A 25,617-nucleotide genomic window follows, 5' to 3' on the forward strand; every position below is an offset into this window, starting at 1 on the left:
TTTTTCCCGACCTGGCGGTTGGCGGAAGATGACTGAAAAATGTACGGTGGCAGCGCGACGAGGAAAAACAATGGGATCGTTTGTGTTCAACGGCTGAAACGAAGAGCGAAGAGGAGCTCGACGTCCCGCTGGAGGCAGAGACTTCAATAGGCTTCAATTTTTTTTCAAGTGTCTTCAAGCATGCGCGATCTCGGTGACCGTTTATTTTTCCTTTGTCCGTTTGTCTCCGCGAATGAAAACAAAAAAAAAAAAAAAAAAAAGGAAAAAAGAATGAAAAAGCACGTCGTCCATTCGACGATCAAGCGATCTGTATTATAACGTTGAAAACGGTTATAAAATGAGAAATAATCACGAGATAAAAGAAAGAACACGTTCCTATGGCGTTCTACCTTATTTAAATTCCCTCCGGTACGCGGTGTACGTCCGCGGAAAAAAGTTGAAATCCCGCGGGCCGCCTGAAAATGGCGGAATTTTTCAAATTTTACGAATTTTTCCGCTTTTTCCTCCTTTTTCTACTTTTTTTTTTAATCTTAACATTTTTCAGGATTTTTAAAAAAAAAGGAAATTTTTCGAATTTTTTTTCCCACCGAAACGAGGGCCTCGGAGATTCCTGGGCTCCGCCCTGAAAGTCGACGCGGAACGAGTCCCTCTTCGGCCGCTAGCCGACGAAGAGGGTAGTTCACGTTCGTGGCGCAGCGGAGAGGATGGCCGCCGGACACAACCCTCCGATCAATGAAGGCGAAGCGCGCGCAGCCCCTCCGGTTTTTTGAAAATCTGCCCGCCAACGTGGCACTGCCCCTTGCTCCCTCCCTTGCTACGCCGTGTCTACACCTGAACCGCATACCAAGATAGGGAAACGATGTTCCACGTATACACCATTTTGCTCTGGATTCGTTCGATCCAGCCCCAGGAACGCCATTTTCCTCGAATCAATGAATCGCAGCGAATTTTCGCGAACTCCAACCGCTTATGCACGATACATATGAAATTTTTAAGAAAGAAGAGAAATAACGCACACGCAACGTCTTGCGCGATATTTAGAATAAGCGAAAGAATTTTTGGAAGTTCAATCGATTGTACCGTTCGATGAAAGTATCGTATAAAATCGAGAAATTTAAAAAGTTAAAAACACCCGCCCCGCGAAAAAAACATGGCTGCTGTGAAAAGGAAAAAAAGAGATGAGTTTTGGCTGGATGAAGGGGAGTTGGTGCCATCTGTCGACATTTTTTCATACAAGATATTCTTCCACCTCTAAATGCGTGTAGAGGTTCCGGGGTGCTCCGTACGATGGCAGCACGTAACACGGACGTGAAAAAAAAATGATAAAATTCCAGAATTGCCAGTGTGTTATTGATATCTGCTTGGTAAATGCGTTTCTTTGAATGTTGTAAAAAAAGGTATTAAAAAGTTTCTACTTTTTATGTTACGAATGCAGATAGTTTTTCGTGGAAAATTATACGTCGTCCTTTCGGAACGCTTTGTGCGCCGATGTCGAACGAAATTAACAAAGTTTTAATGAGAAAGGCATTTAACTAACTTTTACGATGAACGTGTAACGATGCACTTTAGCGCGGTCCTCTGCTCTTCTGTGAGTTTCCTAGATGGTGATGCTGTTCCAATGCCATACGCCATGCGGTATTAAACGACAGTAGTATAGAACGGAAAATGGTCAAACGGGTCATATGATACAACTTTGAAATAAACGCTCGTAAGTTACAAATATTTTTACGAATTAAAAAGAGTAAGATCACTATTACAGATAATAAAATGTTGAAAAATTGTCAAAATATTCATTTGAAATTGCACACTTAAAAATAAACTGGATAAGTGAAAACTATAAACTTCTTTCTTGCGAAATGATTACGAGACGATGAGATCTTAAAATGTGCGTGATAATATCTTTGAGTTTTCAATCAAATATTTTATCGATAGTAACTGGTTATAAGTTTCTTTATCTTGTACATGGCTTAATATTGGTAGATTAACTTTCAAATGCTTCTGACAAATTAAATAATTAATTTTCTCTTATTCCAAAGAGATATACGTATACTTCTTACTCTTAACACTTTTCAAAGATGAATTTAACCATGAAATATAATCAGAGAATTGAAACGAAAGGTTCTGATCATTTACCAAATGAAAAATATGAAATTCTTCTTAATTGAACTAAATTTCAATGGAAGTAAATCCTTTCTGACGATATTAAATTGCCATATATATTTATACAAATTAATAATATGCATATATCAAACATAAATGGTGTTAGGACGGTGATTTAGAAAAGACGCTTCATTATTTACATAGATTTTAATATCTCTCACAAGGTACAACATATATTATCTTTCTTAGTTAATTTGAAATCCTTTTGTCAAATGCAATTTCAAATTTTTCTCCGAGGATATATACGAATGCATGAAACTAAGTTTCGACGCACCATCGATAACTGGCACATGAAGCTCCATGACCTTTACCACTAATTTACATTCGATGAACGTCTCGAAAGCTCGCTGCTTCTCTGGCCAAGCTATTGCACAATCTTTCACGTCGGTTCTAATCCTACTAAATTTCAGCCTCGTTCGGTTCCTAACACCGTTTAATACCCAATTTCATGGCTTAAAGTGGGGGAAGAGGGATCAAATAATTCTGTGAATTATTAAATATACCAGACGAAAATAAACATTTCTGCGTCAAATAGTAGGAGATCTTAACGTGGAATAAATTCGTACAAGTTTTAGATTTGATATTGAAATCTGATATTTGTATGCTACTTTTAATTTACTTTTAATTTAAGGAAGAAAGTAAAGGGTAAGACTGGTACGTAAATGTCTGGTTAATTATTTTTAGAAATCTTCGATGCTTATGTCTTTTAGCATCTAGGTAATTTTAGAATAATCTTAAGAACTTGATGATTCATATAGAAGAAACAAATTAAGACTTCGGAGAAACTGAGCGATGGGATTATTTGTTAAGTTCTTAGATAATACAGCAGAAAGTATATTTACACGGCTTATATGGAATGGATCGTAATAAAGGGCATGTAAATCACACGTTTGGTTTAACTGAGTTGATAATTTTTAACATCATCGTTATATTTACATAACATAAAGTGCAGGCAGACCTATGAGCAATTTAACACACTTATCAGTACAGATTTCTTTCGCAATTTACCGTAATAATCATCATGATAACCACATGTTCTTACGTTTTTATTATTACCAATGAATTTCGAGTATGATTTTCAAGTTTTCAAAATAATCGTATTTAGATTTGGATCTTTTAGACACACGAAAGAAATCCTCGTCAAAGCTCTCAAAGTCACGTTGCATTTCTTTTATAAACATATTATTAGAACATCACATATATATAATATTCAAGGCATACTCTAAGGCTATTTAAGGAAAATAACGAATAAGACAGATTTTTCAATTCTCCCTTCCATTGCATTTCGGAAGATTACTTGTAAAAGATTAATATCCAAATTAATAATAACGCTAAAACGATTTATTACACTATTATATATTATGCATCTCTGCTATACTTGTCCGTTTCTTATACTTTTTCAACCATATAATTGTTAACGCTTTTCAAAAGTAAATTGAACCACGAAGAACAATCGTATAATTAAAATAAAGAATTTCAATCGATTCTCTGGTAAAAATTATACACGTAAGTCTTATATATATATATATATACATTGTACGTATTAATAAAACGGCACTTTCAATAGAATGCTAAATTCCAAGACGTCCCACGGAAGTTTTCTCGCAGATCTGTTGAATCTGGAAGCCGGCCGCATCTAGGATCTCCATGCACGACACTCGTTTCCGGTTCACAGTTCCTATAGTTGCGTTCTTGTCCGGATTTCGAGGATGCGGTAGTCGCGCGATAATAAATTATTCGAGATAGATGATGTTGCCACGCCACAACGGGTCTGGGCTTGCTCTCTGCTCCTGCTCTGTTCTGCTACCGGGTATTTATGCCGAGTCTGGCCGCCATGCTTCATACCACCAGGATAGCAACCCCCTGAGTTATGTCGACCGCGTTGGTCTTGATAGATTTTACAATTTACGATCGGCTTGTACACGCACTCCTGAAATATCAACCTGCCGTGAAAAGATACACAGTGTCTTGTCTAAGGCTCGCGAGTCCTTGCGACGTCGTCGCTCAAAGTATAGCAGGACAATGCTACGAACGATTGGATACGCACACTTAATATTTTTGGCAGTGCAGAATGTTCAGAAGGTTCTTTAGAAATCTTGGAAAATTGAAAATAAGAAGATTCTGATGGTGCGAAGAGTATAGTAGTTGCGAATGGAATGGATTTATTTTTGTAAAATTTATTTGAAACGTTTGATAATTCCGTAGCGTGTTAACTTACTTTGAAAACTGGTACGAAAGAGAATTTTGTATCCAGCGTAAAATAGGCCGTTTGGCTTACAAATTTATTTAAATGTTAACAATTTTGGAATAAGAAAGCTTTACAATGAAACAATATGCTTGCGAAGAAAATTGATTTTTATAATAATGGAGTAAGAGTTTTTCTTAATCATCGAATATAAAATACATCTTTGAAAAGAGGATATTTTCATAAAATATACACTGATAGAAATACGAACGAATGTATTGAGTTACAGATCCAACATATCAATTACTTATTGAGATATTACAAAGTTCGATAGAAATATCAGGGTGTGTGTGTTATTATTCCATACAGATATATCGAACATTAATATATCTATTATGATATACTAATATATTTAATCCAATGTATAATCGGAGAACTTTAATTAATTATAATTATAAATTAATACTATAAAACAAATTATTAGTTTGCACTTATCAGATTATCCTTTTATAACATCCATTTTTCAAAGTTTCTCAAATTTGACAATTTTACGCGAAAATACATTAAAACATTATGTTTCTCTTGTTAAGCCATATATTTGACACGTTAAATGTTTTGAGTAGTTGCCGGACAACTACTTTAACCTAGTTTTCGTATGGTCAGGTATAAAAACGTCGAATAACCGCATTTCATGGAAAGAAAATACTAAAAACATATTTGCATAAAAATTCTTTTATTTTACGTACATTTATTTAGACAACATTTTTCCACTTGAAATTCACATTTTTCATACTTCGAGAAATTTCATCGTTTGCAAGCCATTGCGCAAAAAATCTTCGAACTCAAATTCATCAAAAGAAAAAAAGTATATAAAATATATGAAATATTAATTCGCAATCTATTTGGAGTTCATAAAAATATGAAATTGCACAGACAACCGCGATCTACCAATGATTATTATAATCATACTAACGAGTTTCCTACCAATCCGAATAAGATGTTGACGTCTGAAAGTCACCACATACGTGCTCCTCTAACGCGAACTTTGTCGTTCGGGACATAAAATCTTCAACGAACTACAACACAGTTGGAACGCGTAAAAGTGCAGTAATCAGGGTAGAACATTATGATCTCTATTAGGGGGGGAAATTCTGTAGGAGTTTTGAAACAAGCTGTAGACTGGCAACCGCGGTACGCTCGTCATTAAGCGTACAACGGGTTAGTTTTATAGCCCTGCGAAGATAAACCTCCGACTGTTACTATCCCCTAGTATTATCTCTCTGCGCTAGCTGGAAACACAGCGTACATCGGTATCTCGCCGAACTAGACTGCCGTTTCATAAGCTTTCACATCATTTTCTCTGGATAATAATCCGCTCGGCTGATGCTTTCTGTTCAGTCTTGAATCTCGCTTCGATCAGATAAGATAGACGAGAAACAAGCGTTACGATCGCTTCGAAATACGCCCATATGGTTGATGAAAGCGAGCTTTCGTCTTTCAAATCAATTATTTTCAAATGTTTCTCTGATTTTAAATAAACATAGGAAGAAACTAATTAGCAACAGCGATACCGTTATTTAGTAGAGACGCTACACAAGTGTCTCTGTATCTTAAATCTTCCAACCCTCGACGAAACCACTGATCCGACAAATTCTTGCGAAAAAGAAACCTGCATTTTACATACTGATTAACACCCTCTCGTCTCCACTACCAAGTGGAATTCTACCTGGATTCGGTTGAATAACCATCAGGGTACGTTGAAATCGAAAAGTCTGGTCGACTCCCGTCGAGTTCCGCGATGAAATACTAACGCAATTAAACGCCGCCGACAAGGCCGCGCCGGATATTGGCACTCCTCGGCCATGCAATTCTATTACCCTCACGGGTGAGCGGCAGCGAGTCGTCGGCCGTTCCTCATCCCGTTCTCAGTCACCCCATTTTCGAGGTCCGGCCTCTAGCAGGGTGGCAAAGGCTCGATTTCGAGGCGGGCACGAAACAAAGCAAGTGCCACGGAATCGTGCAATACCGAAGTGTAGCCGTTGGAAATCCTCGATATCACTTTCCGATAGTCATTCGGCTGTACTATTCGGTGACAAGGAAAGCGGGAGAGAAAAGGGTGTCCGATGCGATGGCGACGGGGAAGAGGGTAGCACCCTGGGCCGGCCGATTAAGCGAGCAAACACCGTTCCGCCAACGATCGACACCCTCCGCAAGGACGCTGACTTCTGGAACTGCTCGAGATTCCATTCTCGCCAATTTCCAACGACCAGCCAGGACCAGCTGCCTGTGGCATTCCGACAGCTACCGGACCGCTTCACAACGCATCAATTCGAATAAATTAGGCAAAGGCTTTTTTCCGTGGAACGAGGAGTACGTGTTTAAAATGTACTATTAACCGGTTATTGGTACGGCGAATGAGACATATTCGTTTTTTTTTTCTTTGATTTATGGCCGATCAAAGTCACAGGAACGTGATAGTTAGAAACTAGACGAATGTGAAGTTTATCGCGGTCAAGTAGTATTTGTGGATTCGTTTACAGAAATACATTAGCGATTTTTTTGAAGCTATTAGGTTTTATTGTATCGTTCTGTCCGTGATATGAGATTAAAGCGAAAAAGACCCTTCGAAAATTATTTAGGGCGTTAGCTGAGTTTTACTTCGTTAATAGATGAATTGAACGACGAGATTTCAGGAAGAAATTGAAGTGTCAAAATTCTGAGATATTCTTGTTAATATCACTTTCTGTTATGGTATACAAATAGTACTCTATTTAATAATATATTTTAATTCGTAATGACAACTTTCGTAACAGTTGGAACGTTATAAATTCTTCTGCATTAAATTCTTGTCAAAATTACTTTTGCTCCGTGTTTAAAGCGAAACGAGAAGAAAAAAGCGAGAGAGAAAAATAGAATATCAAATGCAGTTTACTTTTAATCAAGCTGTCGACTAATTTACTCGGCGTGTGGCAGAATTTATATAGGACAAGATAAGGACCCGTTTAACCGGATCGAGCAAAGTCCCCCGTATCAAAGAAGCAAAATATAATTTACAAGTGGACGTACGGTAACAGAGAAAAGTAACAGGCTCGCTTGCCGGTATTTCTCCGTAGATGGAACTAACTGCTGATAACGGCAAAGTGGAAGACAGAAGGAAGGGGAGACAGACCGAATTTGTCAGACTAACAAGGTGCTAGCTTCTCACCGCGGCGCGCCTCGACATCTGTAATACTCAAAGTTAATTTCCAACCGTTTCGAGAGGGTGACACAGACCGTTCGCCCGCAACAGATACAATAGAGATCCGACAGTTTCTCAAGTTTCATCATTCTATAACGATTCTTCGTTCGAGAAATGATTGCCAGAAGAAAGGTCTTTTCGCCGGTATAAAATTGTTCCAACGTTTCACGCATTAATTCCTTAAAAAACAAGAACTTCTTTATCATCGTTCCGATCTGTTTGCCATATTTTTATCAAACCGTTTGAACTTTCCCTTACGAGGAAAATTTTCAACGCAAGATCCCAAAAGTTATTGGGTCACCGATACGAAGAAAGTAAAGAGTAGTTTTCGTAATGTACGTTGATTCGGAGCTCAAAGAACCACGAATAGAACCTATGCAGAGATAGAATGTCACAGAGGAATAGAGTATCGGCAAAGGAACGATTGGTGTGAAATCTCGTGGAAAATCCTTCATCGACCAAAAGCTACGATTCCAGGGTTGAGGAATGATTGGAGTTTGAGGTTAACAAAGTCGATGGGAAGCATCAGTTATCTCGTCGTCAATCTGACCGAAGGTAGTCTACGTATATCTACACGTAAAAGGGGTCGGGAGGGGAGGGAGTGGGTGAAAGAGAGGTGTGGTGTGGGGGGTGGTGTCGGTGGTGTAGGGCTGTCGGGGATGCGGGGGCGGGTGCAGCGGTTTGGCGAGGACACCGGGTGGACTCGACGGCGCTGCCCGGCATCGACCAGAATATTATGGACTTATCAAGCCATCCTAATAGTCTCATCAGGATGCAAGCCTGCAGATCTCATCATCCTCGGCGTCCCTGGACCACGTACCTACGTAGGAACGAGCGAGCAATGGCGTTTCCTGGCGTAGATAGCGTTATAGGAAGTAATAGCGGACTGGTATGATTACGTGCTGTCCTAAGGCACAGACAGCGTCGTAGGACATTGCTGCGGGACCTGAGCAACGATCCATCTTCCTGTCTCTCCAGTACTCTCCACCTACATACGCGGTTCGGTCTTTTGCCCCTCTTCAGTGAGCGAACGTGCTCCAGTTACCGTGAAAACTCTTCGAGACGGCTGATTAGAGCTGCACACTGCATGCTTCTAGCTACCTATTTAATTGAAGATCGCACGTTCGATACCATCATCAGCCGTCGTTCCAGTTCCGGATAGATAGAAATCCTCAGTGAATCTTTCGACCGTTTGAAGGAACTAGATTCGGAAAATTGATAATCTTAATGGACGAGGGACGTCTGCGATGAACGTGCAGCGAGAAAGTTATTTTAAGAGAAAGTTACTTCGTTATAAATTCCTTTGGAATTTCTGCTATACGGATAAGAAGAACGTGATTATATGTTTTCACGTTTGAGGCGTTGGATTTTCCTATTTATTAAAATATTCTGTCCTAACTTCCATTCTGATGTTCGATACTTGAATATCGAATCTGATATTTGTGACCGATTTTGAATTTGAGATATAGTTTCATTATTTGAATATTTAAAAACATTTAAACATAAATAGCGTCGAATTGAGAATATGTATAAAAATATAAATAATTTTTATCACTGTGCACGGTTTTTACTGATATAAAAAAAAAATATATAATAAAAACGTCGCACTACGTCAAAGAGTTGCAGAAAAAATTTTCATTTTAAAAGGCGATAGAAAAAATTAATCGTCGATGAATAAATTGGAAAGAAACGAAATGAAAAAAGAAAGCGAACAAAAACCAGGGTCTGTTCGCAGCTCTTCCTAGCGCATATTGCACAGTGTGTATACGCGCACGGAGAATTACATAGTTTTGGGATATATATTGTTGTTTAGTACGGTTTAGAATTTCCATAGATAACGGAGAATTATAACGGAGCCCGCTGTCACGCGACCGAGAAACTGCACGGCATATAGCTCCGCGTATGCGAACGCTTGCAGACGTATAAATTGCTTCTTTCGTTCCAATTGCATCGCGAAGAAAAATTTGAATAACCAACTTGGACGCGTTTTCTTATAGAAAAGTATAATCAAAAACTGCTTTAGAATGCCTTCGATCACGTTTTATTTAGAACTATATGTATAATATATTAATGTTCGTATTTTTTTCCAAATCTTCATTTATACAATAGAATGTAGCATAAACGAAGCGATATTACGCGTAAGAGTCATCCCAATCCTCGATCCTCAGAAATGGAAACATCTAGAGATACAACCTAAAAGTAGCATACGATCTCTTCTGGATGCATCATCTCTAAATAATCAACAGCAAGCATTTGTCAAGGCAACAAGAAATTTATCTCGTTCTCATGGTTCGATCTAACAGGCAAAAACGACTAAAACGATCTAAAGCAGAGGAGGCGAGCGAGTTCTGAATCTCGCTCACCTGACCTCGTCATCTTTCCGTCAGCTCACTGACCCTTAGCCGCAACTAATAACTCCGCTTTTTCTTCAACCACGAACTACAAACTAATCTACGGCACACGTGCCCTACCTCGCTGCTATGCTATTGGCTGGTAACGGAAACTTGCAAGCTTGCTATATTCCAAAGACGCACTCGTTCGAAACGATACTCAAATAGAAAGAACCATCGAAACGAGTCGAGTAGATCTTTACAAATGAGAACGAGTTACAGCGAGAGAACCGGAAGAACCTCGATTCTTTGGCCTGGTCAACGGACGAGACTTGATCGTTCAGCAGCCGAGAGGAGGTTAGGTTTAAGCAACTCTGTGAAAGTTGCGGACAGGGTCGGTTGGCCCGAGGGCGGTGGCAACTATTATAAACTGTAGCACCTCGAACTACCGCCTCCAGCCTTCCTTCTCTTCCTCTCCTCTGACCTCCTCCCCCGGTGCCCACCGTTTCCTCTGCCTCCACCTACTTTTCCTCTTCACCCCCGCCCGGACTCTTCACCCTCCGGCTCGAACCAACACCGCGTCTCCATACCGCCCCCATATAACCTAGGGTCCCTGCCGAACTAACCCACACCGTACAACTCTGCCTCGACTCAAGCTCTCTCGGACGTACCGCGTACCCTCTAATCAATCAACCCCCAGGCATTTCGACCGGTCCGCAGCAGGGATCGCGGCTTTCCAGTCTCCTCAGAGAGACGTCTCTCTATCTGGAAAGACGAGGTCGAGCGGACCGGAGCCGCAGTAACCCTGTTGCTGCACACATACAGCACCGGGGTCGCATAAACATCGAGCACCGACCGGAATCTCCATCGGCTGCGGGATGGAAGATTGAAAGACCGAACGGTCCACTGTCGACGACCCAGTTCTCGGTTACCCCTCGCGTACGGAAAGTAGACGTTTCACAGGTTTTCGGATACACGAAGAGGGTTACTTTGTCACAGTTTTATTACTTTGTCACACCTGTTGTAGATTGGAAGACGAATAAACGTAAAAGAATCGATACCATTTGACTAAATATCCGTTACTTTTTTACTACCACGTACAAGTAAATTATAGTCAGACTGTAATTAAAAAGGCACACTATAAATGGTAAAGTCATTCACAATCTTGAACATATTTCACAATCAAAATCGTTAGAAACTTTGATGGTATAGGAAAATAGTAAACTTACACGATAAGAAGTAATTGTTTAAGGAAAAGCAAGTATCGTAAGCATCGGTTTTCTTGTTTAAATACATCTCATTAACCAACTTACGCGAATCTTATAGCGATATATCAAGCTTATATAAATTTAGATTATCTCAAACAATATTATATCTTAAGCGTACTTTAATTGATAACATTATCTCTGATATAACATATACGATATCCACGGATGCCTTTGAATATTTCGACCGAGATGCAGAGAATGAACGAAAGATGCCAGAGTTCGGCGATTATTTGCACGATTGGATGACAGGCATTGTTCTTTAGGATAGCAAACGGTGCCAGGCACAGTGTAGGTAATAGGTAATTATCAGAGTGCAATTTTGCCCAGCAGCCAATCCCATTCATTTCCTCGATATCTTGAAACGAACGAGCCGTGCCCCTCCTCCGGGTTTCGCCCGCACGATCGTACGTTGCGTTCCAATATCTACCGTTTTCTACCATCGATTCCGCCCTACAGGCTGCTACGACATAACTATAGGCGCAAGAGGAAATAGAGTAATTATAAGGAAATGACGGGCGTTGCCTGTGTGGTGGCCAACATTGAGACCCGTGCGTGGATTCGCGTTCTCTTTGGTCACGCTTCCCTTCCCATTGTTTGCGAATCGAAATGTAGTAATATCGTATGGAGCATCGGAAACGTGGGAGAAACTTGTACCACCGATTATCGGAGAACGTTCAAATAACGATAAATTTTACCATCTTTTCGAAACTCTCTTAAGAAGTCTCTTAAGAAATTTCCGCAGCAATAATTGGTAAAAAGGATTATTTTTTCGCTAAGTTACAAAAATTAAATTTTTCACTTTTTTGTGGAGATCTTAAGGTTGCTGCTCATGAGACGTCACGCATTTCAAGCAATTGATACCATGCTTTAACTTTATAACAGGACATTTTTCTAAGAATACACGTCGTTGATAGAATATCTTCGTTAAAAAAAAATTAAAGTTCCAACATATATTACTTTTCAACAATTCAAATTACAAACTTTCGATGTTAGTTTTGCGATATTTTATCTTTCAATCCAACTATGCACTAATAGTAACTACGATGATAACAAAGAATTAAAACGTCACAATTCCTTTTATCTATACTTTGATAATTAAATCGTATTGCACTAAAAAATAAGCAAATATTCAGACGGTTTTGTGCGACAGTATAGAAAATACAGGTTGATAGGAAAACGTGCAATCTCTTTCGTTCGACGTAGCCTGGAAATCCGTAGTGGAAGCAAAGCAGCTGCAGTGTGATCGAAAGTAATTATATTAATTGTATTGTACATCCCCGAAGCTGTTGCATGAGGTATTGGTTCGTCGCCTCTTCGGTTAGCATGCTCGCGTGTGCGTGCGCGTGTGTACCAATGCCTGGAATATTTGTGTGTCGAGGCTTGCGTACCAGCGCGGGCAAGTGTCGAAGGGAACTAAGTGTGCAATTAAATGTTAACGAATTAACGTCTGCTCGAGACATTGTGGAGGAACGTCTTGTTAAATAAATGCGGACCCGCTCCGCAAATGTAATTTGAAAGCTTGATGCAAGGTGGATTTATACGAATCTACAAATCGAATAAATGGTACTCATTTTCTTGAGGTATGCTGGATATCTATAAAATACTTTGTTGTATACGGTACGCTGATCTTTTGTAATTCCATTAACAATAGCATAAATAGGAAAAACTGTTAATTAAGATTTTATTAATGGGGTGCTTCTGCGCAATAATTTGTTCGAAAAATTGACATTAACGATGATTCTGTTCAGATTCAATTGAAATTGTCGTAAGATCGTATTAAAATGAAACAGCTTAGGGTCGTGTTAGAGAAGCTTCCACTATTACGTCTACGTCATTCGTATATTATTTATATAACATTATTTAAATTATACTGCAGCTTATAAGACACACTCTAGTCGATTCGTTACATAGATATTTCTTATGTAAACAAGCCTTTACGAGTCTGATGGATAAAGAAAGGAAAGAATGCTTAAACAATTTTCGAATATACACTCTCGAAAAATGCACGCATTTAAACACCACATTACGAAAATCCACAAGACCCCTGAAATCTCTAAAAATTTAACATTAACGAATGAAACCAACTGTACGCATGGAAAGGTAGCAATTCGACAATTTTGCTGACACGTCTTTTATGTTATAACACGATTTCTCTTAAACTTTGGTCTAGCTACGAGACTAACCACAGCATGCAAAAGCTGGCAAACACCTGCTGGTAACGGTCCACTAATCTCCGAACTTGAATAATGGAGACTGTGCAAACTGCAGCAAAATATTGCATCCCGAACAGAGCGGCGGGGTCGGGGTGAGCTGATGTATCGAGCCAGTTGTGTCTTGAAACAGGGCTAGATAGCGGGCAAATGGTATCCTTAAAATATTCAATACGCTGAAAGATGTTGTTCGTACCCGACCAGAGCGAATCCAACTTGCTGTACTTGTAGCCGTCTCCACGTGTCCGTGTACGTTTGCACACGTGAATACGTGTACTTTGGCGTGCGAACAGCGAAGCCGCCCTGAGTTTGCCAGAACGAAACTACGCGCGTGGTCTGGATGCATGCAACTTTGACTAGATTAACGCTGCATTATTCAGCTAATTAACTGCTAGAAACGCTTCTCCCAGTGTTTTCGGTATCTCCCTGAAAACAACGTCGTTTGTCTTGCGCCTCCGCTCTGATCGTGAGACACTCCGCCGTTACGCTCTGCTGCCACTGTAGGCTCAAGGCTGGCTTATTTCAGTTGCCCGCGTATAAGTTAGCTGCAGTAAGAACCGGAGAGCTTTCACGCTTCGATCTACACGACCAACTTGCCGCGCTACTGTTCCTACGATATTGATGTTTCGCGTCTTCAAATGAAATAACTTTCAGACACGGTACATAGAATGCTCAGGTTCGGAGATTAATTTTAAACGGTATTCTAGATAATATTTTTTGAAGAACAAACACACGGGGTAATTATAAAGTGGAAAGTATCGCAGAAACGAATAGGAGATGTTTCCTTATGCAAAAGTAAATTAAAAGCATGGAATAAAAAATTTGTGTCCGAGTCGAGTGAGACTGTAACGACCGTTGTCTTTACCTGCAGTATCAATTTTTACGAGTTGCTGGATTCGAGTAAGCATAAAGGAAAGTTTTGTGAACAGCGTTCTTCAATGCTTTTCGCTATGTAAATGCACGCGTGCGTAAAGAATTTCTAAAATCAATTTTCTCCAATCTAAGATCTACCAGAGCCAAAACGAAAAATTTTACTCCTAAATTTTCACTTATTTTTGCATAAAGAATCGCTTCCTCCTCGCTTGTACGACACTTTCATCCGCAGCCGACATATTTTCTACGCTGTGGTTGCAAAACAGAAGTCTATTACTCGAAATTTGTGGTAAAGTTCCGTGCAAACTAATATCGATAAGTAAATATATGCAAGAGATAGTTGATCGGTGCTTTGATGTTTCCTAGCACAAATTACAAGGATCTAAGTAAACCAAGCGTCAGTTAATTACTATTTGGTTGAGAACTGCGTTGGCCAAAGCGTATAATGCACGAATTAGAAAATTCAACGAAACCAAGTCTTTTTGATTCGAAGTTTAACGCGGCGAATATTCAGTTTCAATTTCCCAGGACGGCATCAAAAGGAAAATCATGTCTATTCCGAGTACACGAAACGTATCAAATGTTACAACCGCCATCTTCTTCGAGAACATTAGACGATATTGCACTGACGTTCAGCGTTTCCTCTCAAGCGCGAGCTCTCCAAACTTTGGGCGAATCGAGGATAGAGCAACAGACGGAGAGAAGCGGCAACCGAGAAACGAGAAAGCTGAGGGCAAAGCAGGAGGAATGGCTGAATATTCCTCGAGGACGAAGCTACAGTGGCCGGTAGCATGGACGTCTAAGCGCACGCTGATTTAGGAACTAAGGTATAACGCTAATATAGAGCTATCTTCCTACATACGTATAGACATACAGAGTACACATACAAACGCAGTAAACGCGTCTTTTGCAGAATATACACGGGTATTTACCAAAACTATCGCGAAAATTATTTACGCTTCTTTGACAATTTATATTTTAGAAGTTCCAATTTTACTCTACATTTATACAAAGAACTTGTTTTACGTGGAAAAAATAACAGATTGAACGATAAATAACAGTTGTAGCGTAAACGCGCATGTTATTTCTAACTTTATATGCAGACAGAATAATTCATAGGAAGTAAAGTTAAGTACAATCCGAATAGGAAGATAAATGGATATTATGGACTTCTCTTTCACGATCTTACCAAAATCGTCACTACCTATAGTATACAACTTATGATTTGAAAAATTTTACCAACTCAATCGTGCAAGAGGGTGCAGACTTCGATATCTATATAGAAAAAAGAAGCGTAACGAAACTGTGAGTGCACCTTCGCGTCCTGGATCAACCACTTCTCGCACGAAGTCTCGTCTTTGCCAGCGAATGCAATCAAACATCGCGGTGGAGATACGATTGTTGAACCAAGCGTTCGAAGGAGACGTCCCTGGGAGTTTGACGTCAGAACGATACCACGAAAGCATTTCGTGGGAATTTGAAGGTATACGAAGGTATACGAGACCACGGACATTCTCTCTGGAGGGCAAACAAGCAAGCTGCAAGTAGTGCGATCGCGTTATGTTGCAGACTAGAACTCCCGTTAGTCGCGTGTGTGTGGGTACGTACGGGGACCCTGTACACCCCCAGGAGCCACCCCGTTGTTCACCTCCGCCTCAACCAGGGCCCCTTCCAACGTTCAACCCTTCCTTATTGCAAGTTCTACGGTTCGTGCATTAAACTATGGAGTTGCCCAGGCATCGACCCAGCCCGACCACCTACCATCTGGATATGCGGCCCGCGCGCATATACGCTATGTACATTTCTAATCAAGCGATATTGTAACTGCGGTCTAACCTCCAAACACCACGGCCTCCAGCAGCGCCTCTATTCCCGTCTTCCCCGCCACCCCCAACCGCCGACGTCGTTGCTCCCTCCATACACTCTTCGTTCGGCCTCCTGCACCCTCCCGTTTTATCTTCTACAACTTTATCGAGCTTTCTTCATGAGCTTCAACGATTTACCAGGCTAATAATGTCAGTGGATGTTTGAACGAGCTGGAAAATTTGCAGAGGAAGGTTACAGTGGTAAACCTAAAAGATGAGATTCTTTTGGAATTTGTCGGGTCGATAGGAGATATGAACATGAGAACCAGGGAATTTAGGTGACTCACGAAAGAAGTTTGGTGATGTAAAAGTTCCGATTATTTTGGAACTGTTTAGACCTGTCTTTTTGTGAACTTTTCTAGAGATATTAATACTGAAATCAGGCCAAGAAAACGTATGCAGAAGTCTGTGTATTTCTTTCTTTTTCTTGCTGCTTCCTCGTTCTTCGGCGAACGATTAGGTCGATGAATTTTTAAAGTGAAAACGGTGTTAAATTGATAAAATTTAAATTTAAAAAGCTCAAGATTGTAGCTATTAGAAATGAAATTAATTTTACATCGCAGACAACGCACAGACGTTAGCCGTTTAAAAAAATATATAAGAGCGCACGTGAAGACATCCTCGTAAAGGCATTGTTCAGCAACGAGGGTATTTTAGGTTTTGCAAAAGGAGGAACTCCGAACGTGTTATTGATATCGAGTTCTTCAAGTCAAACAACGTATATCGACAAACGGAATTGCGGTTTGTGTCTTCGACCAATCCCCTCTCTGTGCGAATTTCTCGGAAAATCAACGGACTCTGCTACTACCATTCCTAACCCATGCAAATATGGCTGCTACTGCGTCGTGACTGCAATCGACTCGAAATGGAATTCGTGTGCAATCGTAGTTGAAGTTATGCAATCACGAAGACCGCCATAATCGTGGAATAAGACATTTAATGAAAAGCTAAGCGCGCAGACCATCGGGCAATTGGTAGCAAAGTCGAAATTAATTTTAAAATGAAATTCAACGGGTGCAATGGATTCAATTACACGCACGTGTTTTTCCCCTTTCAGAGGTGAAACTGAAATTCTACAGCGGACTATCGTCTCTTTATTGAACGAATAAACCAAGTACAGGTAACTTTCGTACAACGGGGGAGTTAAGTTTCAATGAAATGTCGCGTTATAAAAATCGCATTACGCGAGATTCAGATTACGTTACCTTATAAAAACGGACTTGTCAAATAAAATGTAAATTCTATCTACCAAAGAAATATTATTACGAAACGTATCGTAATTCGACGTCAATGTTTTATATCCGTTTCCAGAAAAGTTTTACGTGATTTGATGTAAAGAAACGAAGATTTATTCAATCAGATAAGGTGTACACGGAGAACGGGGCTTCATTTCAATAACATTTCTACAGAGTTACTCGTCTGTAGGGAAAATTCCATTGAATATAGGGGTCCATTTTGTACGAAGTTATTTGACGCTCGATTAATGATACGAACATTACGGTACACGCCCACCCTAAACCCATGTCTCAACCCTTACACGGCTAAGTACCATCGTGGTATTATGCGATTTTGCGAACGATAGATCCGCATAATCCGTAAAGGATCGTGACCGAGAGAGAGAGAGAGCTGCGTAGGTGAAAAGTTGAGAAAGACACAGTAACCCCTCGTGTTGTGTGCAATCGTTTAATCGCCAACCCTATAGAAGCTATGTCTGTTTATCTTTTACTTATCATTCGTACTAGAAATGAAGACTGAATATTTTTTACATATTCTTTTAAAAGTTGTAAAAATTTTAAAAGTTCATGTTTAAGAATACGCTAACAACAAATAATGGGAACATTATTAATTTTATTCTGTTTCGAACGACGAATATTGGAAACGTTATAACACAAATGTTTATACAAATTCAATACACTTTTGCGTATTTAAATTTCCCATAAATTCACGAAAATCGACATTCTTATGATATCCGGATTAAATCATTTAGATTAATGGATTATATAAAACATCAAATTGTTAGACATTTAACGTAAATGTAAGAAATTTAGTTGGCAATATTTATACATTAGAAAGGAATATTTCTCATACAAGTTACGTATCCAAGACACGAAACTCCGCTGCTCGAAACAGGTCCATGGCAGACAAGGAGTTAGCAGATCTGTTCACAGCATAACTGTTTTTGTGAAAACCTGTTCTATCGGAAAGTTACTCTGGACCGAGTATTTTTCTCACGGCATTTGACCACTAGTCATCTTACGAAACGCGTACGAGATGCGTGGAAATATATCCACCCTTGACGAGTTCGGAGGGATGAAACTGGCCAGGGCAGATTTAATAACTTTCAACAATTTTGCATATGACGATTCGTTTATCATGCTTGACCACTGGCTTTTACAATATTTAAACATACTATGTCATTTTTTAATTTGATACATTTTACAAAAATTCCATATTTCTGTATATACGTGGAAAATAATGCAAAATTAAACAGTAAGAATTTCATTACATAAAATGAAAATTAATAATAGAAGAAATATTATTGCAGAAATGTAGCAATAAACAATGGCAACTAAAGTATGATACGTGAAATAAGAACAAAGATTTCTGACAATACTGATAAAATCTAACAGACGTATTATTATAAATAATTAATATTCAAATTCTACGTTATCTATTCACAAGTTTTTTCGTCCTGAGATATTTATTGTAAAAGTACTTAAACAGCAAAAGAGTAGCTAATACGAAAAATTAACGAGCAGTGTAAACTCATTTAAAATAAGCTAATACTACAAATATTAAAAATTACATGAAATAATTAAATAAATCGAACAAACTAAAACTTTAATGCAACGGTACTAAAAATCTATCTCCATTTCTGATCCCGACGAGTTTGCAGTTTGCAAATCCCTCTTCACAAGTATACAACTATAAACCTTGTTACTATGAATAATGCATTGACAAAACGCAAACCACACTCGTAAATGCGCATAAAAATGATCCCTACCACAAACTTTACCACGAAGGTTGCAAAACTTCTCGATCATTTTGTCCACGTAGGTAAACGAGTTATCGTGTTATCCGTTACCCGTCAAAGAAGAAGAAAAGGCAAAGAAAGAGAATAAAAATGCACAATTTGTTCTGGAAATTTGAGACGAGAGCATCGATAGCTTGATACTATGACACGTATCCGAAGATAAAAAGGAACCTGTTCTTCCGAAGGCTAGGGGTGACGCAGCGCTGGACCACCCTACGTTCTCACGGTGTCGCGGACCAATGGACATCATCCGTGCTGCCGAGAAAAAAGAGAACAAGTCTTCGCGGGGTGGGGAATGTTTAGAATTTGAAAAAGAAAATTCCACTTCCTAATTGCGTGCATTAACGGCAAAGAACTGGTTCCGCGTATTTCAAGAGACGAAAATCTGGGTCTGTTGGTCAGTATCGGGGATGCTGCGGTCCACGCAGCATCCCTCTTGCTCGTAAAGTAATTTTTCATAATCCAACAGTTTGTAACAGTTCTCGACCGTCGTGACAAACTACATTACTCGGCTCATAAACAAATTTTTATTACTCGTTTCGATACGTTTCGACACCAGTAAAATATAATTTCTTTGGACGATTTGATCGTAAAGTATTTTATGTGTAAAGTTTTACGGTTCTGTACAATTTAGTGTTTGGAAAAATTGAAGAAACAGTGACTTCGATGATCGTTCTACATCTCCGTTACTATAATGGTGAGTATTTTTTCATTTTTCTTGTGTAACGTTATCAACTAAAATCATCATATCGTCTTGTAGCAAAATATAGATTAGGTAAAAGAAAGTGTTGATTACTTGATACATTTTTACTTAAAACGAAAAGAATATTTCTCTGTAATAATTCTCTAAAAATAATTCTACGATATAGTTTGCTAAAATCGATATTATTTAATCACATCTCATTTTACAATACTCGATCGTCTCATACAAAATTTCAAATTTGCTAAATTTTTATTACAATTCCTTTGTTTCTCTAAACGACTTCGTATAACTTCGAGCGTTCTAACCGAATCAATTAAAACGATCCCATACTTTTACGATATAACAACTTCAAAAAGCATCGTCGAGGCGTATAGTTTAACAACTTTGTCTGCCAACTTTTATCACAATCTATTATTAAATAATAACCTTGATGTGATATCGATCGATAATTGAAATTCGAAAGAAAAAAGGAAGAAGAACGATTCGGAGAGTCAAATTCGCAGCTTTGGCGTAGGAATTGGTCAAGCAACTTCATTGAAACAAAATATCGAACTCTCTATCGAAACATTATATTCCGACGGAGCAAGCAAAGGAGCTTCGGAGTAATATTCGACGCAAAGCAATATCGCGTTACATGCAGTACCATGTTCGATACTCGTGACCGAGCTAGTTTAAGGTTAGAATTATTGATCTAATACTCTGAGGAAGCTAAGCCGAGTGTCTACGTCGGCCGTGAACGTATCTTATATTTCCCATACCATCGGCCACCCCCAACTGAGCTCAAAGCTTCGAGCTTCGCAGCCCCAAAAGGAACCCAATAATTAATCGCGTCCCAAGCGAAACACCCTCGAATAGAAGCAGTCTATCACTAGATGCTAAATAGATTCTCCATACAGTTACGTCGAGGCGTATAAAATCATATCATGATTATCAGTTTCTTCAACTATTCTTTGAAATACGTGACGGGAAACCCTTGGTATATTCCAGTTTCCTGACATTTATTTCCCAGAGAAAAGCAGAGAGACAAAAAGCTCTTCTTTTACTTTCTTCCTGTCTGATGAAGGAAAAGGTTCATAAGCGTATTTTATTTAAATTACTCAAGTACCGTTCCTTTTTCCTCTCGGGTAAAAAGTTACGTTCAGTTTTTTGCCTTTCTGAATAATACGTTTCTCTTTAGTGATTCTAGGTAGAGCGAAAGATTTTTACATCTGACTGAATCGCTTCTCAGATACAAAGAATATAGTAGCAATTTAATATGAATGTAGACATTTCGCGTTCTTTAATTTAATCTGACTGAGGATGTATCGGAATGTAGAAATAAGTTTAAACACATCTGTTCGTCTTTCGAATCGTTCGAACTATTATCCTTTTCCTTTCAAACTTGAATTCTCTTTTAGCCTGCAGTAAAAATGTACAAGATTCCTTAAAATGGTATATCCTTTTTCCCAATATACACATATACGATAAAATTACTCGTATTCTATTAAACAATAACAATTAAGAAACCTAATTTTCTTCTGACTTGCAAAAGATCACAACAACGGATAAATCGTAAAAAAGGAAGTACAGTTTGCGACGTGGAAAGATGGAAGTGAATACTTTGGAAAAGTATAGTCGATCGGAAGCAATTAGGAACACGAGGTCGCGCGAGCATCGACAAACACCGGCAAATTAGATACATACGCGGAAAGGGGTTGAACCTTAGACGAAGTGTTAGGTCGGTCAAGCCAGGTTGGAAACTACGTGCGGCCGGTGATTACGTCGATCGTCGAAAGAACAAACTCCGGATTGGATTAAGCACACGGCTGCACCGGCACCTTCCCCATTTACTGGCCGTGGCCGGCGCCGCCGCCACGGTTTACCATAAAGTTTACAACTTCTGTCAAGCTCCGTGGCTGCTGTAACCGTACTAGAATGACGACAGACCGACCCTTTGGTCGTCGGTGTCCCTCTACGATCCGCACACTTATGTCCACCCATACTGCACCTTACGACCATGTATGCACACGCTCAACGGCTCTGCATCGGTAAACTTAACGATTACGCTCATTGTCCGTCGAAAACCTCCTGATCGCTCGCAATTTGGGTGAATCTCGATTCTAGAACGGATACTTAATCATCCCGAGTGTTCCTATTGACGTTGGACGATGAAAATTTCGAGTTAAGAGAAGTGATACGTGGATTTGAAGGTGTTTGGCTACTTTAAGAAAAAATATATTATGTTTTCTTGGTGAATGGATTAAAGGAAGTAATTCTTTGTTATATTTTCATGTGATTTCTTTTTTTCGTAAAATTCAATCCTGAAAGGATTAAAGAATCAAAACGTAGAATAAAATAAACGCGTTAAAATGAATTTACAATCTATCCATTAAAAGAGTAAAGACAAATGATCAAAGTTACGCGCAAATTCATTAAGATCCAAAATTATATTAAATTATCGACAAGACAGCTGCGAAACTATCAAGCAACTTCCCATTTTCAACGAAGAAGAATCCGATACCAAAAATCGACGTCGTTAGATACGCACGAAGAAGCATACGAAACTACCATCGTAACTTGCATGGTGGAGCAAACGAAGCCTCTAGGCTAATCATAATGAAACGCAGCATCCCCCTGCAACGGACGGTTCGCCTGGGTCTTTCGGCACGAGGGTCGGTCATCCACCCTCTCCTTAATTCACAACTAAGATGGCAGTCGGTCGGTCGGCCATTTAGTTTCGCCGTCCCTCCAGGACTTCTTACGCCGATAAAAGCTCACCGCAGCTAGGCGTCGGGGCTTGTTGGAGTCACAGACAGTTGCAACGGGGGAAGTGAGAACCGTACAGTCATCGACTCCGTGTAACATCGGGGCCAGGATAATTTTCTCAATTTCACAGTGTCTCCCGCGGGGTCAGTCGTTAAGGGCTCTAAGTGAGATTCCAGGGGTTGAGGAAGGTTTCGGGAAAGGGCTGGTAAGGGTTAGACCGTAAGATAGTTTGATAGGCTTGGTTGCCAGGAGACCTCTAAGGCCCTAGCGTGGCTACCTAATGCCGAGAAAGGCTGCTGCGAATACATATGTACTTCGAGCTTATAAGTGATCCCGCCTATGTATCTGCCATGGCACAGCCTATCTATCGGGCAGAACCGGGAAACAGCAAATATCGATGCAAATTAAATGATGTTCCTGCCTCAGAGATGTTAGGCTTTAAGGATCGTACAATAGACTGTTAATGTTTAAGAGAATTCTGTCTCTTGATAGTCTAGGAACGTCCACGCCGAATAATACGGGATCTACAGAGAGGTCGGAACGTAAAATGTCCCCAATGCGAGAGTTTTACGACGAAGTTAAAAATTTTCTCCGGGACGGTACGAGAGAACAATCGCTACGGGACTAGCCGAGGTATCGAGTAACCGATGGTGGAAGTGGAACAATCGAGCGAACTAGAACAATTCGTCGGAAACTTGTTGAACTTTCTTCAACGCGTGCACCGTATGCTCCTCGATGAGCCCCCTCAAAGTCAAATGTGCCGAACGAATATCGAATAGATGAGCGACAATAGACGACGCGAAGTTGAAATAATCAAAATAGAACGATGAAATTAGAAATGGAAACCATCTAATGTAATATAGACATAGTGCTAATAACTACAATTTTCGATTCTTATAAGCATTTTTTTATCTACTCTATACCGTTTCAACGCGTTAATTTATAATACAACTGGCGAAATTTTGAATCTTGTTATTTTGTATCAATGAATATAGAGATAAAAAGAACTTCCAGTATCGCATCAAAATCTATGTTAGGGGAACTGGAGAGTTAAAATATTCTAAACGATCAAAAAGTAGAAATTTTATATAGGAGATTCGATCGATAAATTAAAGATTAACGAGCACTGAAAGAGCGAAAAATGATCTCACGTAGGTGCATCGCTAACGATTCACCAAGGATTTCTTGCGTGAACGATTTTAGCGAGCCGGCATTAATGTTGTATAATGTACTGACATGCATACCTGACAGACAACGAGTATAAGGCTACAGATACTCTCGTGGCCAATGGCTGAACGTGGTAGTCCTGTACAGAACAGTTTTACCGATAAGACCCGGCGTGTTTAACAGCCGCCGGCTAAAGCACCGCTTCTCCACCCCCGCGCTCTCTTAACCATCACGTTCATTCACCATGGGACGTAGACTGGGTGTTACATTCTATACACGCACAGAACTAGATTCTATAAAACTGTCGCAGCTATGACGTCAGGAACGACCGACATGGTTGCGGTTTAGCGGTGAAAGTTGTCTCGCATGGTGGAAAACGCGAGATTTCTGATGCTTCTTGACTTTCTCTCTAAAGAGAATGCCTGTGACAGGAAATGTGAAATTTTCCACTTTGTAATCGAACTCTAATTGAGCAGCGAATTAACGCTAATAACCTACGACGAATGGCAATTTCGATGAAAAATATGAAAACGAAATGATTACGAATTATAAAAAGAGAAATGAGTTAATGCTTTACAACGTATAAAATTGAAATAAAACAAATAAATCATCCTCTAGCTCTAAATTAACAATCATTAAAGAGTAGATGTAGCACGCGGACAAGTGCAACAAATCTATGCAAGAAATCCCATTGAAGCTCGGTATAAATCTCGCGGTCGAGTAAAAAAGAAGTTTTTCAAGGTTACGCTCGGAAGCGAGAAAAGAGAAGAAGAAAAAAAAGAGGGAGGAACAGCTGAAAGGCGGGTTTTCTTCGGTCCAGCGGGACTCGCACAGCCAGCTCCTGGAGCGCAAGAAACGACCTTAGACCTGGATCAATAGAAGAAGGGGGGTTGGTACTCTCCTAGAGGAGAGGGGCGGGTGTAAGGGGTAAACGAGCAGCAAAGGAGGGGGTAGCAGCCAAGAGGGTACTGGCGGTAAGAGGTATGGAAGGGGGTGAAGTGGAAAAATCTTAGGTTTCCCGCACGGTGGCGGAGGGAGACTGCTCGAGGATCTAGGTGGGGGTAACCTTAGACAAGAGGCGTGGTCTGTTCCTATTCTCACCCCCGGGTTTCCACGGAGAAGCAACCCTTATAGCCGACGTGGAGGCCATGGACGTCAACTAGTATGATCACGAGAACAGATGTCGAGATCGTGCGAGATAACCGTGTAATATCCTTAAAATTCCCGTTTCTTCCACCCCTTTGTTCGTATCTTCCTCGCGTTCTCGAAATTTTCTTCTTTCCCCAAAACGTTTCTTCTCTTTGTCCTTTGGCCCTGTGCCAACTTCTCGTACGTCCACTGAACGGCCCTTTTCGCACCAAGAGAATCGCGTTCACGATGGAATTCAGCACCGAGAACCGAGCGGACAACGCGTCTACAGCAACGTCGAACGAGAGTCTCGCGGCGGAGCTTTTTTATCGGCTAACCGGTAGACGAAGCTCGAAGAGTAAAACGAACCCGTGGCAGCCGTGCTTTTTTACGGCGCATGCGGGCGTTTCAGCAGGAACGAAGTGGGGGTCAAAAGAGAATCGAACTCGACCGCTTGTTTTCCACCCTTCGCCCCGCGGCCTCGATTACGGTAACGGATTTTATTTGGGGAAACTTCGGCGACGCGGATCAGTTATCGATCCGACATAAAATCGTCGGAAAAGGGAACAGATAATATCCTGACCTAGAATCACGATAAACGAACGGACGAACGTTTCTTAAACAGAGTGAGAATAGATTCGATAAAAATGTATTTGACTCTTTGGTTTCTAATTTTATATATAAATTTACGTTATAATGTAATGTAATATA

The 25,617-nt window shown here is 40.0% G+C and overlaps 1 pseudogene; it reads right to left on the reverse strand.

Moving 5' to 3' along the window:
- Positions 1-2,292: 2,292 nt before the first annotated feature.
- LOC125385078 lies at positions 2,293-25,232 on the reverse strand (annotated as a pseudogene).
- Between the last annotated feature and the right edge of the window lie 385 nt (positions 25,233-25,617).

Source organism: Bombus terrestris, chromosome 5 (assembly GCF_910591885.1).
Source record: "Bombus terrestris chromosome 5, iyBomTerr1.2, whole genome shotgun sequence".
In the NCBI taxonomy this organism is placed as follows: domain Eukaryota; kingdom Metazoa; phylum Arthropoda; class Insecta; order Hymenoptera; family Apidae; genus Bombus; species Bombus terrestris.